Consider the following 20294-nt stretch of genomic DNA (forward strand, 5'->3'; position numbering starts at 1 on the left):
TAACCATACATGTGGAGGGGAAACCCGTTGGCTTCATGGTAGATACTGGCGCCCAACACTCTGTTTTAAATAAAAAACTGGGACCAATGTCTAAAAAAACCAGCTTAGTGCAAGGAGCCACGGGGACAAAAAGATATTGTTGGACCACAGAACGGAAAGTAAATCTGGGGACCCACCAGGTGTCCCATTCGTTTTTGGTGATACCAGAATGCCCAGCCCCTCTACTTAGACGGGACTTGTTGACTAAAGTTAATGCTCAGATCCATTTTGACCCTGGGGGAATGTCAGTCACGGATGGACTTGGACAACTGATACATGTCTTGTCCCTAGCCTTAAGAAATGAATACAGACTTTTTGTGCCTAAGCCCTCAGAGACCATAACACTAGATGTACAACCGTGAGTCCATAAATACCCATTGGCCTGGGCAGAAACGGCAGGGATGGGACTAGCCAAACAGAGACATCCGGTCGTCATCGAGCTAAAGGCAGAGGCAGTTCCTGTGAGGGTAAAACAGTACCCCATGAGCCAGGAAGCTCGGCGGGGGATCACTCCCCACATTCGACGTCTCATGGATGCCGGAATTCTCAGGCGATGCCAATCCCCTTGGAACACTCCCTTACTGCCAGTGAAGAAGCCAGGGGGGACAGATTACAGACCTGTCCAAGACCTGCGAGAAGTCAACAAGCGGGTGAGTGACATACACCCCACTGTCCCTAACCCATATACCCTCCTGAGCAGTTTACTGCCTGAGTACACTTGGTATACTGTGTTGGACTTGAAAGATGCCTTTTTCAGCCTATCCCTGGCGGCCCAGAGCCAGGAGATATTTGCCTTTGAGTGGACTGAGGGGGAGGGCCAACCGGTAGTACAATTAACTTGGACCTGTCTCCCACAGGGCTTCAAGAACTCCCCTACCTTGTTTAATGAGGCTCTGAGTGAGGACCTCTGCGAATATCGGGTTTGCCACCCAGAGGTCATTCTGCTACAATATGTAGATGACCTCATGTTGGCTGGAACCACAGAGGAGGCATGCAGCCGTGCCACCGGGGACCTCTTACAGACCCTAGGCATCTTGGGGTATCGTGCTAGTGCAAAGAAGGCACAAATAGCCCGGCAAGAGGTCACCTATTTGGGGTATAAGATCCTGCAGGGACAAAGGTGGCTAACTCAGGCCATGAAAGAAACAATATTGCAGATACCAGAGCCCAAAACCCCTCGCCAGGTGAGAGAGTTTCTGGGGACTGTTGGATATTGCAGACTGTGGATTATGGGGTTTACTGAGAAGGCCCGGCCCTTATATGAGGGAAGTAAAGAAACCCCAAACTGGACTTAGACTGAGCCAATGAAAAAGGCTTTCCAGACGCTTAGACAGGCCCTACTAAAAGCCCCAGCCCTTGCCCTGCCTAACCCAAATAAGCCATTCCAGCTGTTTGTAGATAAGAAGCAAGGAATAAAAAAGGGGGTCTTGACGCAACAATGGGGACCATAGAAGCGGCCGGTAGCATACCTTTCGAAGCGATTAGACCCGGTGGCCGCTGGGTGGCCCCCTTGCCTTCGCATCATTGCAGCTACAGCCCTCCTCGTCCGCGACGCTGACAAGTTGACGTATGGACAGCAACTCTTGGTGTACACCCCCCACGCCATCGAAGGGGTTTTAAAGCAGCCGCCGGGTAAGTGGATCTCCAATGCCCGCTTGACACACTACCAGGCCTTGCTGCTCGATGCCCCACGGGTGCGTTTTCAGACCCCTTGCTTCCTAAATCCGGCCACGCTCCTACCTAACCCAGAGAAGGACCGCCCTCTCCATGACTGCAATGAGATACTGGCTGAGGCCCTGGCGGCACGAAAAGACTTAACTGATGTTCCCTTAAGCAACAGTGAGCTAGTATGGTTCACCGATGGGAGCAGCTATATAAAAGATGGGCAAAGGAAGGCGGGAGCCGCCATAGTTGATGATTCAGGACAGACGATATGGGCTGAGACACTTCCCCCAAACACTTCTGCGCAAAAAGCAGAATTGATTGCCCTAATACAGGCTCTAGAGCAAGCCAAAGGGAAGAGAGTCACCATTTATACTGACAGCCGATATGCTTTCAGCACTGCCCATATTCAAGGTCCCATATACCAAAAAAGGGGATTTCGGACAGCTGAGGGAAAAGAGGTCAAAAATCTGCCCGAGATTTGCAGGCTCCTGGAGGCTGTCCAACTGCCCCGGGCAGTAGCAATAGTACATGTCCCCGGTCACCAAAAAAGAAAAGACCTTAAGGCACGGGGCAATCGTGCCACTGATGCGGCCGCTCGAGAAGCGGCTAGCCGGGACTACGCCGCCCCCATATTAGCTGTGGGACTTCCACCTCCTGGTATGGGGACTCTGCTGCCAGTCCCCGACTATTCCCTCCCTGATCTCGCTTGGATCAACAAGGATGCCACCCTCCAGAAGGATGACCAAGATGGATGGTACCGGGACCAAAACAACAACCTGATATTGCCTGCCACCCTGGGTCGTCACCTGTGTGAACACCTGCACACAACTACCCACTTGGGAGAAAAAAAGACCCTAACACTTCTCCAGACGGCCTGCCTGAGGTTCCCTCGACAAAATGCAGCTGTGCGAGAGATAATTCAAGCCTGCGAAGCGTGCCAGCTGATGAGGGCAGAGAAGAAGCAGCACTCGGGAATGAGGTACCGGGGGGAGGAGCCAGGGCAACACTGGGAGATAGATTTCACTGAGGTAAGGCCAGGCAAGTACAGGTATCGCTATCTGTTGGTTCTGGTAGATACCTTCTCGGGGTGGGTAGAAGCTTTCCCCACTAAGGGAGAGACAGCAATAGTGGTTGCTAAGAAGATCTTAGAGGAGATAGTGCCTAGGTATGGGCTGCCAGTGACTATGGGCTCTGATAACAGACCTGCCTTTGTGAGCCAGATTGTACAAGGGCTGGCCCAAGCTCTGGGGACGAAATGGAAGTTACATTGCGAATATAATCCCCAGAGCTCAGGACAGGTTGAGAAAATGAATCGGACCCTAAAAGAAACTTTGACAAAGTTGGCAATAGAGACTGGCGGGGACTGGGTGACCCTCCTTCCCTTTGCACTCTTTCGGGCGCGTAACACCCATTATAAGCTGAATCTTACTCCTTTTGAGATTTTATATGGGAGACCCCCTCCTGTGTATCCTATTTTCAAAGGAAAATGCCTGCCACCCCCTACTTTGGGACAATTCCAGCAAACTCTGATGGCATTAAGTAAGGTGCATAACCATGTTTAGAAACTGATTCGAGAGATACACGAGGGCCAAAACAGGAGGGCTCTTCCCTCACATAATATTGGCCCAGGTGATTGGGTTTGGGTAAAACGACACCAATCTAGAGTATTAGAACCTAGATGAAAAGGCCCTTATGTTGTTCTCCTTACCACTCCTACTGCTGTCAAGGTCGACGAAATTGGACCCTGGGTTCACTGCAATCACGTGCGGCAAGCCACGCCAGAAGAACAGGAAAAAGCACGAGCAGAATAGAAGGCGAGTCCTCACCCGTCAAATCCTTTGAAACTGAAACTCGCCCGCTGGGAGGCCTCCTAATTCTCCTGCTGATGGCAGCTCTCATCGACCCAGGAGCGACCAGTCATAACCCCCATCAACCTGCTAAGATCACCTGGAAACTCAACGACGGGCAAACTCATGAGCTGCTCAATGAGACATCAGAAATCCACCCTCCGAACACCTGGTGGCCGGACCTGAACTTCGACCTCTCAAGCCTCTTCGCAAAGCAGGACGGTCTCTATGATAAGTACTATAGAGATAGGATAAAAAACCATAGGTTGGGGTTCTGGGCTTGCCCGGGCTATGTAAGAAATAACTGGAAAACCTGTGGTGGCATAGAAAGCTATTATTTCAGGAGCTAGAGTTGTGTGACCTCTTGTGATGGACCCCAGAGGTGGGATGTCGGAAACAGAAATCTAGTTAGCTTCACCTTCAAGGACCGTAGACACCATGGCCCTCAGGTACGAGTACAATTTAACCAGGAACGGGCGAAAAAAGAAAACCGCTGGACCTCAGGACTGACTTGGGATTTTCAGCTTCATGTAAATTGGCCCGGCCCCTACCCAGGCGAGCTTTTGATCATTAAACAGGTTATTGAGCCAGTGCAGGTACATAGTTTAGGTCCCAATCTGATCAAAACTTTACAGGGGCACAAGGCGACCCCCAAGCCAACTACCTTCAGACCAAGCTCGCCGAGAACATTTAACATCTCCTCTACTCTGAGCCTTAGAGGCAAATTGACGGAGACCCCTGGCCCTCTGGCTGTTACCATTAGCTCAACAATTCAGGACCCCCTATGGGCCTTAGTGAATGCAGCCTTTACGGTCTTAAACCATACCAACCCTAACGCGACCCAGTCCTGTTGGCTTTGTTATAATCTTCACCCACCCTTTTATGAGGCTATAGGCCTCAATGTCTCGTATCACTTGTCTTCAGGCCAGAACCCGCCCCAATGCCGATGGGAAAAACGCAAGGTTGGCCTCACAATGAATGAAGTTTGGAGACAGAGACTCTGTTTGGGCACAGTGCCACGTGATAAAACTCCCCTCTGTGCCCAGACTATCAGTAACCTACGCTTACATGGCAAAAATTGGATTGTGCCAGAGGCTGGGGGTTGGTGGATTTGTTCACATACTGGGCTAACCCCATGTTTAAATGTAAAGGTTTTTAACCAGAATCAAGAATTCTGTGTCCTGGTTGCTGTAATGCCAAAAATCTTATACCACTCTGAAGAGGTTATGTACTCACATTGGGACCGGGAATTGCTAAGACAAAAGAGAGAGCCAATCAGTGTGATTACCATGGCAGCCTTGTTCAGTCTTGGGCTGGCAGGAGCAGGGACAGGAATAGTTTCACTGTCTCTGCAAGGCCAAGGGTTTTCCTCCCTACGAGCCGCCATAGATAAAGATATAGCTCGCATAGAAAAATCAATCAGCCACTTAGAGAAGTCTCTGACTTCATTGTCTGAAGTGGTCTTGCAGAATAGGAGAGGATTAGACTTAATTTTTCTCCAACAAGGTGGGGTCTGCGCGGCTCTGGGAGAAGAATGTTGTTTCTATGCAGACCATACAGGAGTGGTAAGAGAATCTATGGCAAAAGTGAGAGAAGGGCTGGCGCAACGTAAGAGGGAATGAGAGGCCCAACAGGGATGGTTTGAGTCTTGGTTTCAATGCTCCCCCTGGCTGACCACCTTAGGTTCCACCCTCCTGGGGCCACTTATAGTGCTATTATTAACACTTACATTTGGCCCTTGTATTTTAAACCGGCTAATGTCATTTATTAAAGAACGTCTCAATACAATTCAGATTATGGTATTAAGGCAGCAATATCAGATGGTAGCCCAGGATGAAGAGAAAGATTCCTCTACAGGAACAAGAAGACAGGGGGGAATGTGAGGCTGCCAAGGTTAATTCCATGACAGGCAGCCTGGACCTAAGTTTTAGCTTTCCCCGAAATGGTAAGATTCCCCACCCCCATCAGGTAACCTGAAGCCAGCCAATCAATATGCGCCCAGTAAGAGACAAAGGGGAAAGCTGAAAAGCCTGCGAAAGCCCAGGTTTGAGAAAGCCCGCGAAAGCCCAGGTTTGAAAAAGCCCGCGAAAGTCTGTACCAATAGAATTGCTTTGTAAACATGTAACCAATCCGCTTAAGCCAGCTACTAATTGATTATGCATGTCTTATAAATTTCTGTAACAGCTTGGGCTCAGGGCTTTTTCTGACCCTGCACCACTGTGATAGCGGAGGCAGAAGGCCCTGGCTCAAGTCAGTAATAAACTTCCCTTTTTTTGCGAGTTGCATTGCCTTGGAAGCCTTCTCTCTTCCCGCTCGGGGATTCGGACATCGGGCATAACAATAAGAAAGCCTTCCGCAGTGATCAATGCAAAGAAATAGAGCAAAACAACAGAATGGAAAGACTAAACACCTCTTCAAGGAAATTAGAGATATCAAGGGAATGTTTCATACAAAGATGGGTTCGATAAAGGACAGAAATAGTATGGACCTAACAGAAGCAGAAGATATTAAGAAGAGGTGGCAAGAATACACAGAAGAACTGTACAAAAAATATCCTTATGACCCAGATAATCCCAGTGGTGTGATCACTGACCTAGAGCCAGACATCCAGGTTGTGAAGTCAGGTGGGCCTTAGAAAGCATCACTATGAATAAAGCTAGTGGATGTGATGGAATTCCAGTTGAGCTATTTCAAATCCTGAAAGATGATGCTGTGAAACTGCTGCACTCAATATGCCAGCAAATTTGGAAAATTCAGCAGAGGCCACAGGACTGGAAAAGATCAGTTTTCATTTCAATCCCTAAGAGGCAATCCCAAAGAATGCTCAAACGACCACACAGTTGCACTCATCTCACATGCTAGTAAGTAATGCTCAAAATTCTCTAAGCCAGGCTTAAGCAATATGTGAACTGTGAACTTCCAGATGTTCAAGCTGGTTTTAGAAAAGGTCGAGGAACCAGAGATCAAATTGCCAGTATCCACTGGATGATCGAAAAAGCAAGAGAGTTCCAGAGGAACATCTATTTCTGCTTTATTGTCTATGCCAAAACTTTTGACTGTGTGGATCACAATAGACTGTGGAAAATTCTGAAAGTGATGGGAATTTCAGACCATGTGACCTGCCTCTTGAGAAACCTGTATGCAGGTCAGGAAACCACAGTTAGAACTGGACATGGAACAACAGGTTAGTTCCAAATAGGAAAATGAGTACATCAAGGGTGTATATTGTCACACTGCTTATTTAACTTATATACAGAGTACGTCATGAGAAACGCTGGGTTGTAAGTAGCACAAGCTGGAATCAAGATTGCCAGGAGAAATATCAATAACCTCAGATATGCAGTTAACGCCACCCTTATGGCCTTATGGCAGAAAGTGAAGAGGAACTAAAAAGCCTCTTGATGAAAGTGAAAGAGGATAGTGAAAAAGTTGGCTTAAAGCTCAACATTCAGAAAACTAAGATCATGGCATCTGGTCCCATCATCTCATGGGAAAGAGATGGGGAGACAGTGGAAACTGTGTCAGACTTTATTTTTTGGGGCTCCAAAATCACTGCAGATGGTGACTGAAGTCATGATATTAAATGATGCTCATTTCTTGGAAGGAAAGTTATGACCAACCTAGATAGCATATTAAAAAGCAGAGACATTACTTTGCCAACAAAGGTCCATCTCGTCAAGGCTATTGTTTTTCCAGTGGTCATGTATGGATGTGAGAGTTGGTTTGTGAATAAACCTGAATGCCGAAAAATTGATGCTTTTGAATTGTGGTGTTGGGAAGACTCTTGAGAGTCCCTTGGCCTGCAAGGAGATCCAACCAGTCCATCCTAAGGGAGATCAGTCCTGGGTGTTTATTGGAAGGACTGATGCTAAAGCTGAAACTCCAGTACTTTGGCCACCTCATGTGAATAGTTGACTCATTGGAAAAGACCCTGATGCTGGGAGGGATTGGGGACAGGAGGAGAAGGGACGCCAGAGGATGAGATGTCTGGATGGCATCACTGACTCGAAGGGCATGAGTTTGAGTAAACTCCAGGAGTTGGTGATGGACACGGAGGCCTGGCGTGCTGTGATTTGTGTGGTCGCAAGCAGTCGAACACGACTGAGCAACTGAACTGAACTGAATGCCCAATTAAACCAGCTTTTCCTGAGAACAGACATTGTTAAAATAATAAAACACTCATTTTTTTTTTAAGGTGGTTCCTTTTCTGCCCCTTCATCATTCAGAAACTCAGACACGTCTGACTCTTTATGACCCCATGGACTGTAGCACGCCAGGTTCCTTCTATTTCATCATCTCCTGGAGCTTGCTCAAGCTCATATCCATTTGGTTGGTGGTGTCATCCAACCATTATGTCCTCTGTTATCCCCTTCTCCTATGCCTTCAATCTTTCCTAGCATTAGAATCTTTTCCAATGAGTCAGTTCTTCACATCAGTTGGCCATAGTATTGGAGTTTCAGCTTCAGCATCAGTCCTTCCAATGTATATTCGGGATTGATTTATTTTAGGATTGACTGTTTTGATCTCCTTACTGCCCAAGGGATGATCAAGAGTCTTTCCTAATACCATAGTTCAAAAGCATCAATTCTTTGGCACTCACTCTTCTTTATGGTCCAACTCTCACATCCATACATAACTAATAGAAAAAAAGACAAAAAAACAAACAAACAAACAAACAAAAAAAAACACCATAGCTTGCAGTAGAAGGGCCTTTGTTGGCAAAGCAATGTCTCTGATTTTTAATATGTGGACTAGGTTTGTCATAGCTTTTCTTTCAAGGAGCAAGTGCTTATTTTATTTTTTAATTTCATGACTGCAGTCCTAATTTACAGTGATTTTGGACTTTTAGAAAATAGTCTGCCACTGTTTCCATTGTTTCACTATCTGCTATGAAATAATGGGGCCAGATGCCATGATCTTCATTTTCTGAATGTTGAGCTTTAAGCCAGCTTTTTTTCTTTCCTCTTTCACCTTCATTAAGAAGTTCTAAAATTAGATAAGCAGGGTGACAATATACAGCTTTGAGGCACCCCTTTCAAAATTTTGAACCAGAGCATTGTTCCATGTCCAGTTCTAACTGTTGCCTCTTGACTTGCATACAGATTTCTCATAGGACAGGTAAGGTAGCCTGTTATTCCCATCTTTTTAAGAATTTTCCATTGTGTTGTGATCCACACAGTCAAAAATGTTAACACAATAAAGGAAGCAGAAGTAATTGTTTTTTTTTTTTTTTTTTTAATTTTCTTGCTTTTTCTATTGTTCAATGGATGTTGTCAATTTAATATCTGGTCACTCTGACTTTTCTAAATCCATCTTGAACATCTGAAAGTCCTTAGCTCATATACTGTTGAAGCCCAGCTTGGAGAATTTTGAGTATTACTTTGCTACTGTAGGAGATAAGTGCAATTGTGTGGTAGTTTGAACATACTTTGGCATTGCCTTTCTTTGGAATTGGAATGAATACTGACCTTTTCCAGGTCTGTGACCATTGATGAATTTTCCATATTTGTTGGCATACTGAGTGCAACACTTTAACAGCATCATCTTTTAGAATTTGAAATATTTCAGTTAGAATTCCATTACCTCCACTAGTTTTGCTTATAGTGATTCCTCTTAAGGCCCACCAGACTTCACAATCAAGGATGTCTGGCTCTAAGTGAGTGATCCTACTCTCATGGTTATCTAGGTCATTAAAATCATTTTTATATAGTTCTTCTGTGTATGTTGCCAACTCTTACTAATATTTTCTGATTCCATTATATCCATACTTATTCTGTCCTTTATTGTGCCCATTTTTGCATGAAATAATTCCTTGTCATCTCTAATATTCTTAAAGAGATCTCTAGTCTTTCCTATCTTATTGTTTTCCTTTATTTCTTTGCCTTGGTACTTAGGAAGGCTTTCTTATCTCTTCTTGTTATTCTTTGGAACTCTGCATTCATTTGAGTGTATCTTTCCTTTTCTCCTTTGCCTTTCACTTCTTATCTTGTCTCAGTTATTTGCAAGGCCTCCTCAGACAAACATTTTTGTCTTTTTGTGTTTCTTTTTCTTGGGGATGGCTTTAATTACCACCTCCTGTGCAATGTTATGAACCTCTGTCCATTGTTCTTCAGGCATTCTGCCAAGTCTAGTCTGTTGAATTTATTTGTCACTTCCACTGTATAATCATAAGTGATTTGATTTAGGTCATACCTGGATGGTATAGTGATTTTCCATACTTTTTTCAATTTATGTCTGAATTTTGCAATAAGGGCTTTGTGATCTGACCCATAGTTCACCCTCAGTCTTGCTTTTGCTGACTGTATAATACTTATCCATCTTCAACTGTATGAATATAATCAATCTGATTTTGATCTTGACCTTCTAGTGATGTCCATATGTATTATCTTCTCTTGTGTTGTTGGAAGAGGGTATTGGTATGATCAGTGTATTTTCTTGGCTAAACTCTATTAGCTTTTGCCCTGCTTCATTTTGTACTCCAAGGCCAAACTTGCCTGTTACTCCTGGCACCTCTTGGCTTTGTACTTTAACATTCCATTCCCCTGATGAAAAATACATGTTTTTTTTTTTTTTTTTTTTTTAATCAGTTTTAGTTCTGGAATGTCTCATAGGTCTTCATAGAGCCAGTTAACATCAGCTTGTTCTATATTAGTTTTGGGAGCATAGAGTTCAATTACATTAGAATTTGGGGCATACACTGTAATATTGAACAGTTTGTCTTGGAAATGAGCAGAGATCATTCTGTCACTTTTGAGACTGCATCCAAGTACTGCATTCTGGATTCTTTTTTTAACTATCAGAGCTACTCCATTTCTTCTAAGGGATTTTTGCTCACAGTAGTAGATACAATGGTCATCTGAAGTAAATTCACCAATTCCACTCCATTTTGAATCATTGATTCCTAAAATGTCAATGTTCACTCTTGCCACCTCCTTTTTGGCCACTTCCAATTTACCTTGATTCATGGACCTAACATTTCAGATTCCTATTCAGTACTGTTCTTACAGCGTTTGACTTTACTTTCACCACCAGACACATCAATAACTGGGCATTATTTCTGCTTTGGTTTAACCTTTTTATTCCTTCTGAAGCTATTTCTCCACTCTACTCTTGGGCACCTACCAACTTGGGGAATTCATCTTTTAGTATCCTATCTTTTTGTCTCTTCGTACTGTTCATGGGGTTCATTCTTCCCCTACTGAAATCAATATAATTTCAGATTTGAGAATTTGAAAATCTGAGATTTTCCTTTGATATCTACCAGTTGAGATTTAGGAGGTAAAACTCACAAAACTGTGAGGGATTCCCTATGAATGTGTTTCCTTAGGATTTTAACTCCTAGACTTGTCCATTCTGAACCTTCAGTAATTTATCAATTATAGTTCAGCTTTTCAATCCCTGGTACAAGTCCAGCAATGGATTTTGCTGTGAGTCCCTGCTTCAGGAATCTGTGTCTATCTGTATTTGCCTGTTTCTCTCTCCAATCTTGGGAACAGTGTCCTCATCTCTGTTATGGATCCAAGAAGTGCTATTGACATTTCAGTCTATTCAATTTCATCCTTATTGTTCAGATGGATTGGCAACTCCCAAACTCCTTTGTATGGAACCAGAAACGAAGCCAACTCCAAGTTTTCCAAAATTATTAGTACACTGCAAAACTTACAGCAAAAATGATATTCTTCAATTATGTTAGATATTCATCTTGCCATTTTGCTTGGATAGCAGACAGGATTTTACAAACATTTAATTATTAAATTAAAAATAAATATAAAAATGACTTAAAATCCCCAAATAATTTTTTGATCATATTTTAGAAGAGACATACCAGAAAAAGAGAAATTGCCATTCAGATTTTAATCACTTGCTGGTTAATATTAAGTGGCACCAAAAAAGATGAGTGTCAAAATTTACTGACTTTGTGAAGAGAATTAAAAACACCATTTAAACATCATTATTATTCATAATTTTTATTAAAAAGAGATAAAGATGTTTAAAAAACATAAATGCAAATTTAAGACCTAGATAGCTATGGAGGAAAATACTGTTTAATTGCTCTGCTTTGATTATTTTATTTTTTATTTTTCCCTTGTTCCTTTAAATATAGTAAAATATATGGATTCAAGTAAAATAATCCCTTAAAGTCATGACCTAAGTTGGAAAATATTTTATGCAGTCATAATAAGTTTTGGAAATATGCATTTTTTTATGTATCTTCAAGATTTTTATGATTTTGTTGTTATTCCAGCTAACTAATTTTTTAAAAATTGAGGGAAGTTAGACCATAAAAGAAAGCATGGGAATATGTCTTTAAAATATATTTTATAATTACTGCCTATCATGCAATTTCCCCACAATATCGTATATATGTCCATTAATTTCTAAACACTATCAATTTACTTAGCAAAAGGCTTAACTAAGTCAGAATTCCTTACTAGAACTTTATTAGTTTCCTCGTGGCTTTCAAAGATCAATGAAATTTCAAATTTTACCTAAGGATTCTATATTAAACTTTGTGTCACATAAAACTGCAGGCCTGTTGAGTGTCTGCAACTCATAGTCTGAGAGGCTAATGATTGGTGAGCTGATGCTTTGCAGACAGAGTTTCTCCTAAGGGTCATGGCATTCTCAGACTAATTTCAAAAAGTTAAAATTACATTTTATTATGCCCGAAGGGAAAAAAGGGTCTTTGTACATTTTGCTTCCATGGGGATTCAGAGGTGTACAGCTCTGCACAGAGAGAGGAAAAAATAAAAAAAAGATATAAGTACATTGATTTTCCACAGGCCTTTTAGTAATGATATGCTATTTTCTGATTTACACCATTAAAGGGTATTTTTATTAGTTTCTAGTATACTGAAATAATCATTAGTTTTAAATTAAGTACTTAATAATAAGTTCCATGACTATTATATCTAGATTTTATTCTGCAACATACAAGAGATGTGGGAAGTTATTTTATAGATTAAAAGTTTACCAAAGTCAGTTAATATTTCTTTCTTGATTTGACAGCATTTTAACCTTATCTGAAATCGATCTTGGAGTTTAAACAGGACTGTAGAAATTGAAGCATTTTTCTGTTTCATGTGTGTGATTTTTATAACTCTTATTGAAGCTTACTTCTGAGGGAGAAGTTGTCATTATGTCCTTTTTTCTCTTTTAATTTTAAAGTATAGAAAACGTAATGACAGGGAAGAAGTCCTGGATGAGAAAAAAGTTTCTATGTCCTGGAATACAAGGGGAAAAAAGCAAAAGAAAATGTCTTATTTTTTCTCATAGTGCTAAAATTTCCCACACCAAACTTTTCAATATTTGACAAATAATCTCTGATTTTACAGAAGGAAAAAAGTAATATGTATGTTACAATTTGTCTACATGTTAACATATGTTCAATATTTGGATATATCCATTCAAATATCCTTCATATATGTAGGTCTAAAAATTGTCAAGAATGGTGGATTAAGTTTACAGCTAAAGACAGATGGGACTTCTCTGGTGGTTCAGTTGGTAAAGAATCTGCCTGCAATTCAGGAGACTCGGGATTGATCCTCAGATCAGGAATATCCCCTGGAAAAGGGAATGGCAATCCACTATGTATTCTTGCCTGGAGAATTCCATGGACAGAGGAACCTGACGGTGGGTACAGTCCATAGGGTTACAAAAAGTTGGACCTTACTGTGTAACTAAGACTTTCCCTTTCAATGACAAAATGCAGACAGAATCCTTCTTTGCCGCATGATTGAATGTCTCAGGTGTGTACACATGAAGAGGGCATTGAAGACAAAAAGCTGTGACTTCAGTGCCAGCTCAGTACTATGTTGCGCTACCTTTAACAGATTTCTTATGATTTCTTAGGCTCGGTATTTTCATCACTAAGATGAAGATAATTCTCACCGTCTGAAATTGCTAAATTAATGAAATAGCATATGTAAAGCACTTAGAAAAGTGGTAGACATTTGGTAAGCATTCAATTATTGGTAATTAATTATAATAAAATAGTAAATGATTTCAGGAAAAGTTTTACTCTCAGTCAAATAATATGATAAATCCTTGACATACAAATGAATTCCATTCTGAGAGCAGGTCCATAAGTCCAATTTGTTCATAAGTCCAGCAAAGTTAGGCTAGGTCTACAACTAACATGATTGGCTATATAGTACTGCACCGTGGTAGGTTTGTAATACATTTCAAACAATAATACGTTAAAAGCAAACAAAAAATAAAGAAACCATGTTTTAATCTTTCAGTACAATACATTGAAAAATAGGGCCATATAACACAACAGCTGTCATATAGGGGTTTGCATCAAGTGAACAGGCAAGAATTACAGACTGGAAGAGAGAGAGGAGATGGGAAATAGTAGAGCTGAAGGATTGTCAGCAGTAGGAGGCAAAACGCAATCTGCAATTTGACTCATGTCTAATGTTGATGGCAGAGATCCTTGTTCCCTGCTGAATTAAGTTCTATGTACCCCTTGAATTAATGATCCAATTATGTCTGGGTAGTAGCACATAATAGATGACACGGTAGCACTGGATTGCATTCTGAACAGCTTCTGCAACTTTTGTATGCCTTTCTACATAGGGGCCCTATGGTTCAAAAACTAACAGTGTCTCCTCAAATAAAGAAAATTCCCTTGCCATTTCCTGACTTGTAAATCTCTTTTTAGCAGTATCATGTACATCAACACTGCTTTTACACTTGCTTCCAGACATCAAGGGCTTGAAACAAAGATACTACACTACTGCACTCTATAAGAACTATACAATAAAGTACACAAAACACAACCACTTATAGAAGATGCAAGTACATGACAATGTATGCCAGAAACATGAACTAACTTATGTGACTAGACATTCAAACACACATTTGCACCTTTGAGAGTTTGCAATTCAAAGGTTTGTATGTAGAGGATTACTGTATTTGCTACAATGCTCTCAGAAATCTTATTAAAAACATATAAAATGAGCATATAAACAGGAGATTATTTATCTCCTGCGGCATTTGAGAGTGTGAATCATAAAGACATATCTGTTATCTGTTCATTAAAAATAAAACTTTCTTTATACCTGATTATTTTGTCTCAAAATAGGTGGTATAATAGCAAGTTGACAGTTATTGTTCTGAAGGCTCCTTGATAGCAATTTATTCCAATTTTCACGAAATGATATTATTTAAACAAACAAGAGCATGCCAGTTGTAGCCATCTTTTGATTTTGCATACAGTTGAATGTTAACCTATTATCTGTTCTTAACAGTAAGAAACACAGTTAAGGGTACTCTTTTGCCCCCTTCTGCTGCCTATGTCAGAAACTTTCTCTCTCTCCTTTATACTTTAATAAAACTTTATTACACGAAAGCTCTGAGCGATCCAGCCTCGTCTCTGGGCCCGGATTGAATTCATCTCCTCCGGAGGCCAAGAATCCCGCGTCTCATCGTTCAGCAACAACCTTTCATCTTGGGGCCTCGTCCGGGATCCTAAAGGACAAGATGGGCCTGATAATCTATGTGAGCCTACTTTTGCTGACTCCAGAAATCCTCAGTCTGCCGTTTGATCCTCAAGACAATGCCTTCCTGTCCTGGGCTCACTCCTATGCTGCGTTCCGCAATCGGTCTAACTGCTGGGTCTGCGGAGCACTCCCCTCTTCATCAGTGGAAGGCTTCCCATGGTGGACATCTCCACTTCAAGGAAAAGACTTTCTCCAGGTCTGCGAATACCTTCGACAACAATCACATGTGATGCCTTTTCTTCGTCTGATGACATCTAACAACCCTAGAATGGACTGGTGCAATACTTTGTACCTTAACTTTGGACATAACGTGACTTTTAATTTTGATTATACACTGTCTCAGTTTAATGACTATTTTGCTGCACATAAGACAAATAGGTCTAGATCTGATGGTTTTTTATCTGACGTTTATCAAATATGGGATGAGGTTATATGGCTAACTCCTGAAAAAGGACGTCTAATATCTACTGCCCCTATATGCTGGGAACAAACAGAGCCATCCCCCAAAGTTAGCCAACAACTTAATTATAATGATTGGAAACAATTGGAATTTTTGCCTCAGGAAATATGTAACATAATCATTCCCGTGTTTTCCAACCCCAGTTCAGGATCTACCTTTGTCTGGCCAGGCACTAATTGGGACTGGATATCTCAGTCACGCTGGCTTGCTCCAAATGGGACTTATTGGATATGTGGCTCTTACCTATGGGCTTGACTTCCCCCTGGCTGGATAGGGAGATGCACCCTGGGTCTAGCCTTTACCCACGGCTTTATATTTTCAGAGCTTCCAGAAAAGCCTGCTAATTTACCCGAACTTAAAAGTTGGTGGACAAGTTCTGTATTTCACTGGTGTGATTATTTGGCTGCAGTGTTTGTCCCCTCTTTGGGAACTACAGATGCTATGCTACGAGTAGATGCTTTGACTAATTTTACTCAACAGGCATTACAAGATTCTCAAAAAGCTATTTCAGCTCTTAATGCTGAACAAGCACAAATTAGAAAGGTGGTTCTACAAAACAGATTGGATTTAGATATTCTGACAGCTGCACAAGGAGGAACTTGTGCCATCATTCATACTCAATGCTGTACTTATATACCTGATATAAGCACTAATGTTACTGATTTTACTAAACACATGAACAAGATGACTGGGGCCATGGATACTCCTGAAGCCTCTATTGTCTCACTTTGGGAGACGTTAACTAGTTCCCCATGGTGGAAATATATCTTAATTACAATAATTCTGAATGTTTTGTTTTTGCTGTTTGCTCCCTGCCTCTGTAACTGTGTAGCTGGATTTGTTTCTAGTCGCATGAAAGCTTTTAAGTTACAAATGGTTGCTCAAACTCCTGCTATCACTGCAGCTTCTTCCGACTACTATTTGGGGCCCCTGGATCAGACATCCTCACTATGAGGATTAGGAGAATATGTTGCCTCAACAATTTAAGGACAACGCCCCTTGTCAGCTCGGAAGCAGTTATGGAATGAGAAGAACGCCCCTTTTCCCTAGGCAACATAATTCTCCTAAAAGAAAAGGGGGGAATGAGAGTGTAACAGGCAGGAAGACCAGGGGTCTCCAAATGGAGGAAAGAGGCTGAAAGTGCCAGACGTTTTTATCTCTCTTAAGCAGCAGGAGGAAACAAACCAGCGATATTTTTTCTTCTCTATACAAATTTAAAAGGTTTCTCTTAAAGTGCTGTGTTGCCATGACACCTGGTTTCACCTGAAGCTAACTACTCTCAAACCTTGAGTTAACAAATACATTTCTTTTTCTTATGGAAATGTTGTCTTCAGCTATGACTCTATCTTCAAGTTGGTTCTGCCAATGGCCCAACCTACTTACTCAGATTGTGAGTGACTATCTAACAATAATGTATCCTGCCAGAGGACAGTCTTTGGATTAAATCCTCTGGCTAATTCTGTTATCTTAAAACATAAATTACGGGAGTAGGTCTGGTCTTTACAAGGATGTATCCTGCCTGAGGACAATCTTTGGATTAAACCTTCTGGGCAACTCTGTTATCTTATAATGTAAATTATGGGAGTAGGTCTGGTGTGGTCTTTACAACCTCCAGACATTCTTTGGATTCATTGGAGAGTATATAACTCCATTGCTAATACTAGCGAAGGGGTACTCTTTTGCCCCCTTCTGATGCCTATGTCAGAAGCTTTCTCTATCTCCTTTATACTTTAATAAAACTTTATTACACACACAAAAAAAAAGAAATGCAGTTAATTTAATTTTATTATAATAAGCTAACTTTTTCACATCCATTACTTTTTAATACTCTCAACAGCTATGAGGAAAATACTATTTCTTTAACAATTTTACACATGATGATGGTAAAGTACCTTAGAGAGGCTAGGGAACTTGCATCAGTTCAGTTCAGTTCAGTAGCTGTCGTGTCCGACTCTTTGCGACCCCATGAATCACAGCATGCCAGTTCTCCCTGTCCATCATCAACTCCCAGAGTTTACTCAAACTCATGCCCATCGAGTAAGTGATGCCATCCAACCATCTCATCCTCTGTCATCCCCTTCTCCTCCTGCCCCCAATCCCTCCCAGGATCAGGGTCTTTTCCAATGGGTCAACTCTTCACATGAGGTTGTCAAAATATTGGAGTTTCAGCTTCAACATCAGTCCTTCTGATGAACACCCAGGACTGATCTCCTTTAGGATGGATTGATTGGAACTTGCATAGGGCTACACAACCAGAAAGTGACTGAGCTCAGATTTGAACCAAGGTGTTTTGTCTCTGGAATTCTAGATTTTTACCCAACACAAGGTATTGATTTTGGAGAAGGAAATGGCGACCTACTCCAGTATTCTTACCTGGAGAACCCATGGACAGAGGAGCTTGGCAGGTTACAGTTCATGGGGTCATAATGAGTTGGACATGACTGAAGTGACTTAGAACACATGCCCACCACATTAATTGAAGGACACAAGTGAAATTAAAATGATCAATTTTACAGTATTATATTTTATTTAACATTTATAACTTTATTTTACATTAAACAAAATGAAATGCTTTTAAAAACAGAAATTATGTTTTAACTGTAGTGTTTCTATGTAACATAGACTGTAATTTCTCAAAATTTAACTTAGAAGTATATTTAAATGATATTTTCTTGAAAGGACATTACTTTCAAATAACGGAGCTTACACTACATCTAAATAAATTTGTAATTAATTTATTTATTTTGATTGGAGGCTAATTATTTTACAATATTATAGTGCTTTTGCCATTCATTGATGTAAATCAGCCATGAGTGTACATGTGTCCCCCATGCTGAAACCCCCCTCCCACCGCCCTCCACATCCCATCCCTCAGGGTCATCCCAGTGCAAAGGCCCTGAGCTTCCTGTCTCATGCACCAAACCTGGACTGGTGATCTATTTCACTTATGGTAATATACTTGTTTCAATACTATTCTCTCAAATCATCCCACCCCTATTTCCACAGAGTCCCAGAGTGTGTTCTTTATCTCTGTGTCACTTTTGCTATCTCACGTATAGGGTCATCAATGCCATCTTTCTAAATCCTATATATATGTTTGTTAGTATACTGTACTGCTGATTTTCTTTCTGACTTACTTCACTCTGTGTAATTGGCTCCAGCTTCATCCACCTCGGTAGAACTGATTCAAATGCATTCTTTTTAATAGCTGAGTGATATTCCATTGTGTATATGTATCACAGCTTTCTTATTCATTCATCTGTGGATGGACATATAGGTTGCAACCATGTCCTAGCTATTGTAAACAATGCTGCAATCAACATTGGGGTACACAAGTCTCTTTTAATTCTGGTTTCCTCAGTGTGTATGCCCAGCAGTGGGATTTCTGGGTTGTATGCCAGTTCTATTTCCAAGTTTTAAGGAATCTCCACACTTTTCTCCATAGTGGCAGTACTGGTTTTTGTCCCCACCAACAGTGTAATAGGGTTCCCTTTTCTCTGCACCCTGTCCAACATCTATTGTTTGTATACTTTTTGATAGCAGCCATTCTGACCAGCGTGAAATGGTACCTCATTGTGGTTTTGATTTGCATTTCTCTGGTAATGAGTGATGTTGAGCATCTTTTCATGTGTTTGTTATCCATCTGTATGTCTTCTTTGGAGAAATGTCTCTTTAGTTTTTTTTTTTTTTGACCCATTTTTTTGATTGGGTCATTTATTTTTCTGGTGTTGAGCTACATGAGCTGCTTGTATTGCATATTTTTGAGATTAATTTTTTTTCAGTTGCTTCATCTACTACTATTATCTCCCATTCTGAAGGCTGTCTTTTCACCTTGCTTATAGTTTCCTTCACTGTGCAAAGCTTTTAACTTTAATTAGGTCCAACTTGTTTTATTTTTGCTTTTATTTCCATTACTCTGGAGAGGTGGATCATAAAGGATCCTGCTGTGATTTATGTCAGAGAGTGTTTTGCCTATTTTTTTCCTCTAGGAGTTTTCTAGTTTCTGGTCTTACATTTAGATTTTAGCCATCTTGTGTTTATTTTTGTGTACAATGTTAGAAACTGTTCTAGTTTCATTTTTTACAAGTGGTTGGCTAGTTTTCCCAGCACCACTTGTTAAAGAGACTGTCTTATCACCATTGTATATACTTGCCTCCTTTGTCAAAGATAAGGTGTTCATATTGCATAGATTTAGCTCTGAGCTTTCTATTTTGTTCCATTGGTCTATATTTCTGTCTTTGTGCCAGTACCATACTTTCTTAATGACTGTAGCTTTGTAGTATAGTCTGAAGTCAGGCAGGTTGATTCCTCCACTTCCATTCTCCTTTCTCAAGATTTCTTTGGCTATTCAAGGTTTTTTGTTTGTTTGGTTGGTTGGTTTTTGTATTTCCACACAAATTGTGAGATTATTTGTTCTATATCTCTGAGAAATGCCATTGGTAGCTTGATAGGGATTGCATTGAATTTATAAATTCCTTCTGGTAGTATACTCATTTTCACTATATTGATTCTTCTGATCCATGAACATGGTATATTTCTCCATCTATTTGTGTCATCTTTGATTTCTTTCATCAGTGTTTTATAGTTTTCTATATATATATGTCTTTTGTTTCTTTAGGTAGATTTATTCCTAAGTATTTTATTCCTTTCATTGCAATGGTGAATAGAATTGTTTCCTTAATTTCTCTTTCTGTTTTCTCATTGTTAGTGTATCAGAATGCAAGGAATTTCTGTGTGTTGATTTTATATCCTGCAACTTTACTATATTCATTGATT

General features: G+C 40.8%; 1 pseudogene; it reads left to right on the forward strand.

The window, feature by feature from the left end:
* The first annotated feature begins 569 nt into the window (after positions 1–569).
* LOC136144129 (MLV-related proviral Env polyprotein-like) overlaps positions 570–20294 on the forward strand; it is a 112339-nt pseudogene continuing 92614 nt past the window's right edge.

Source organism: Muntiacus reevesi, chromosome 11 (assembly GCF_963930625.1).
Source record: "Muntiacus reevesi chromosome 11, mMunRee1.1, whole genome shotgun sequence".
In the NCBI taxonomy this organism is placed as follows: Eukaryota; Metazoa; Chordata; class Mammalia; order Artiodactyla; family Cervidae; genus Muntiacus; species Muntiacus reevesi.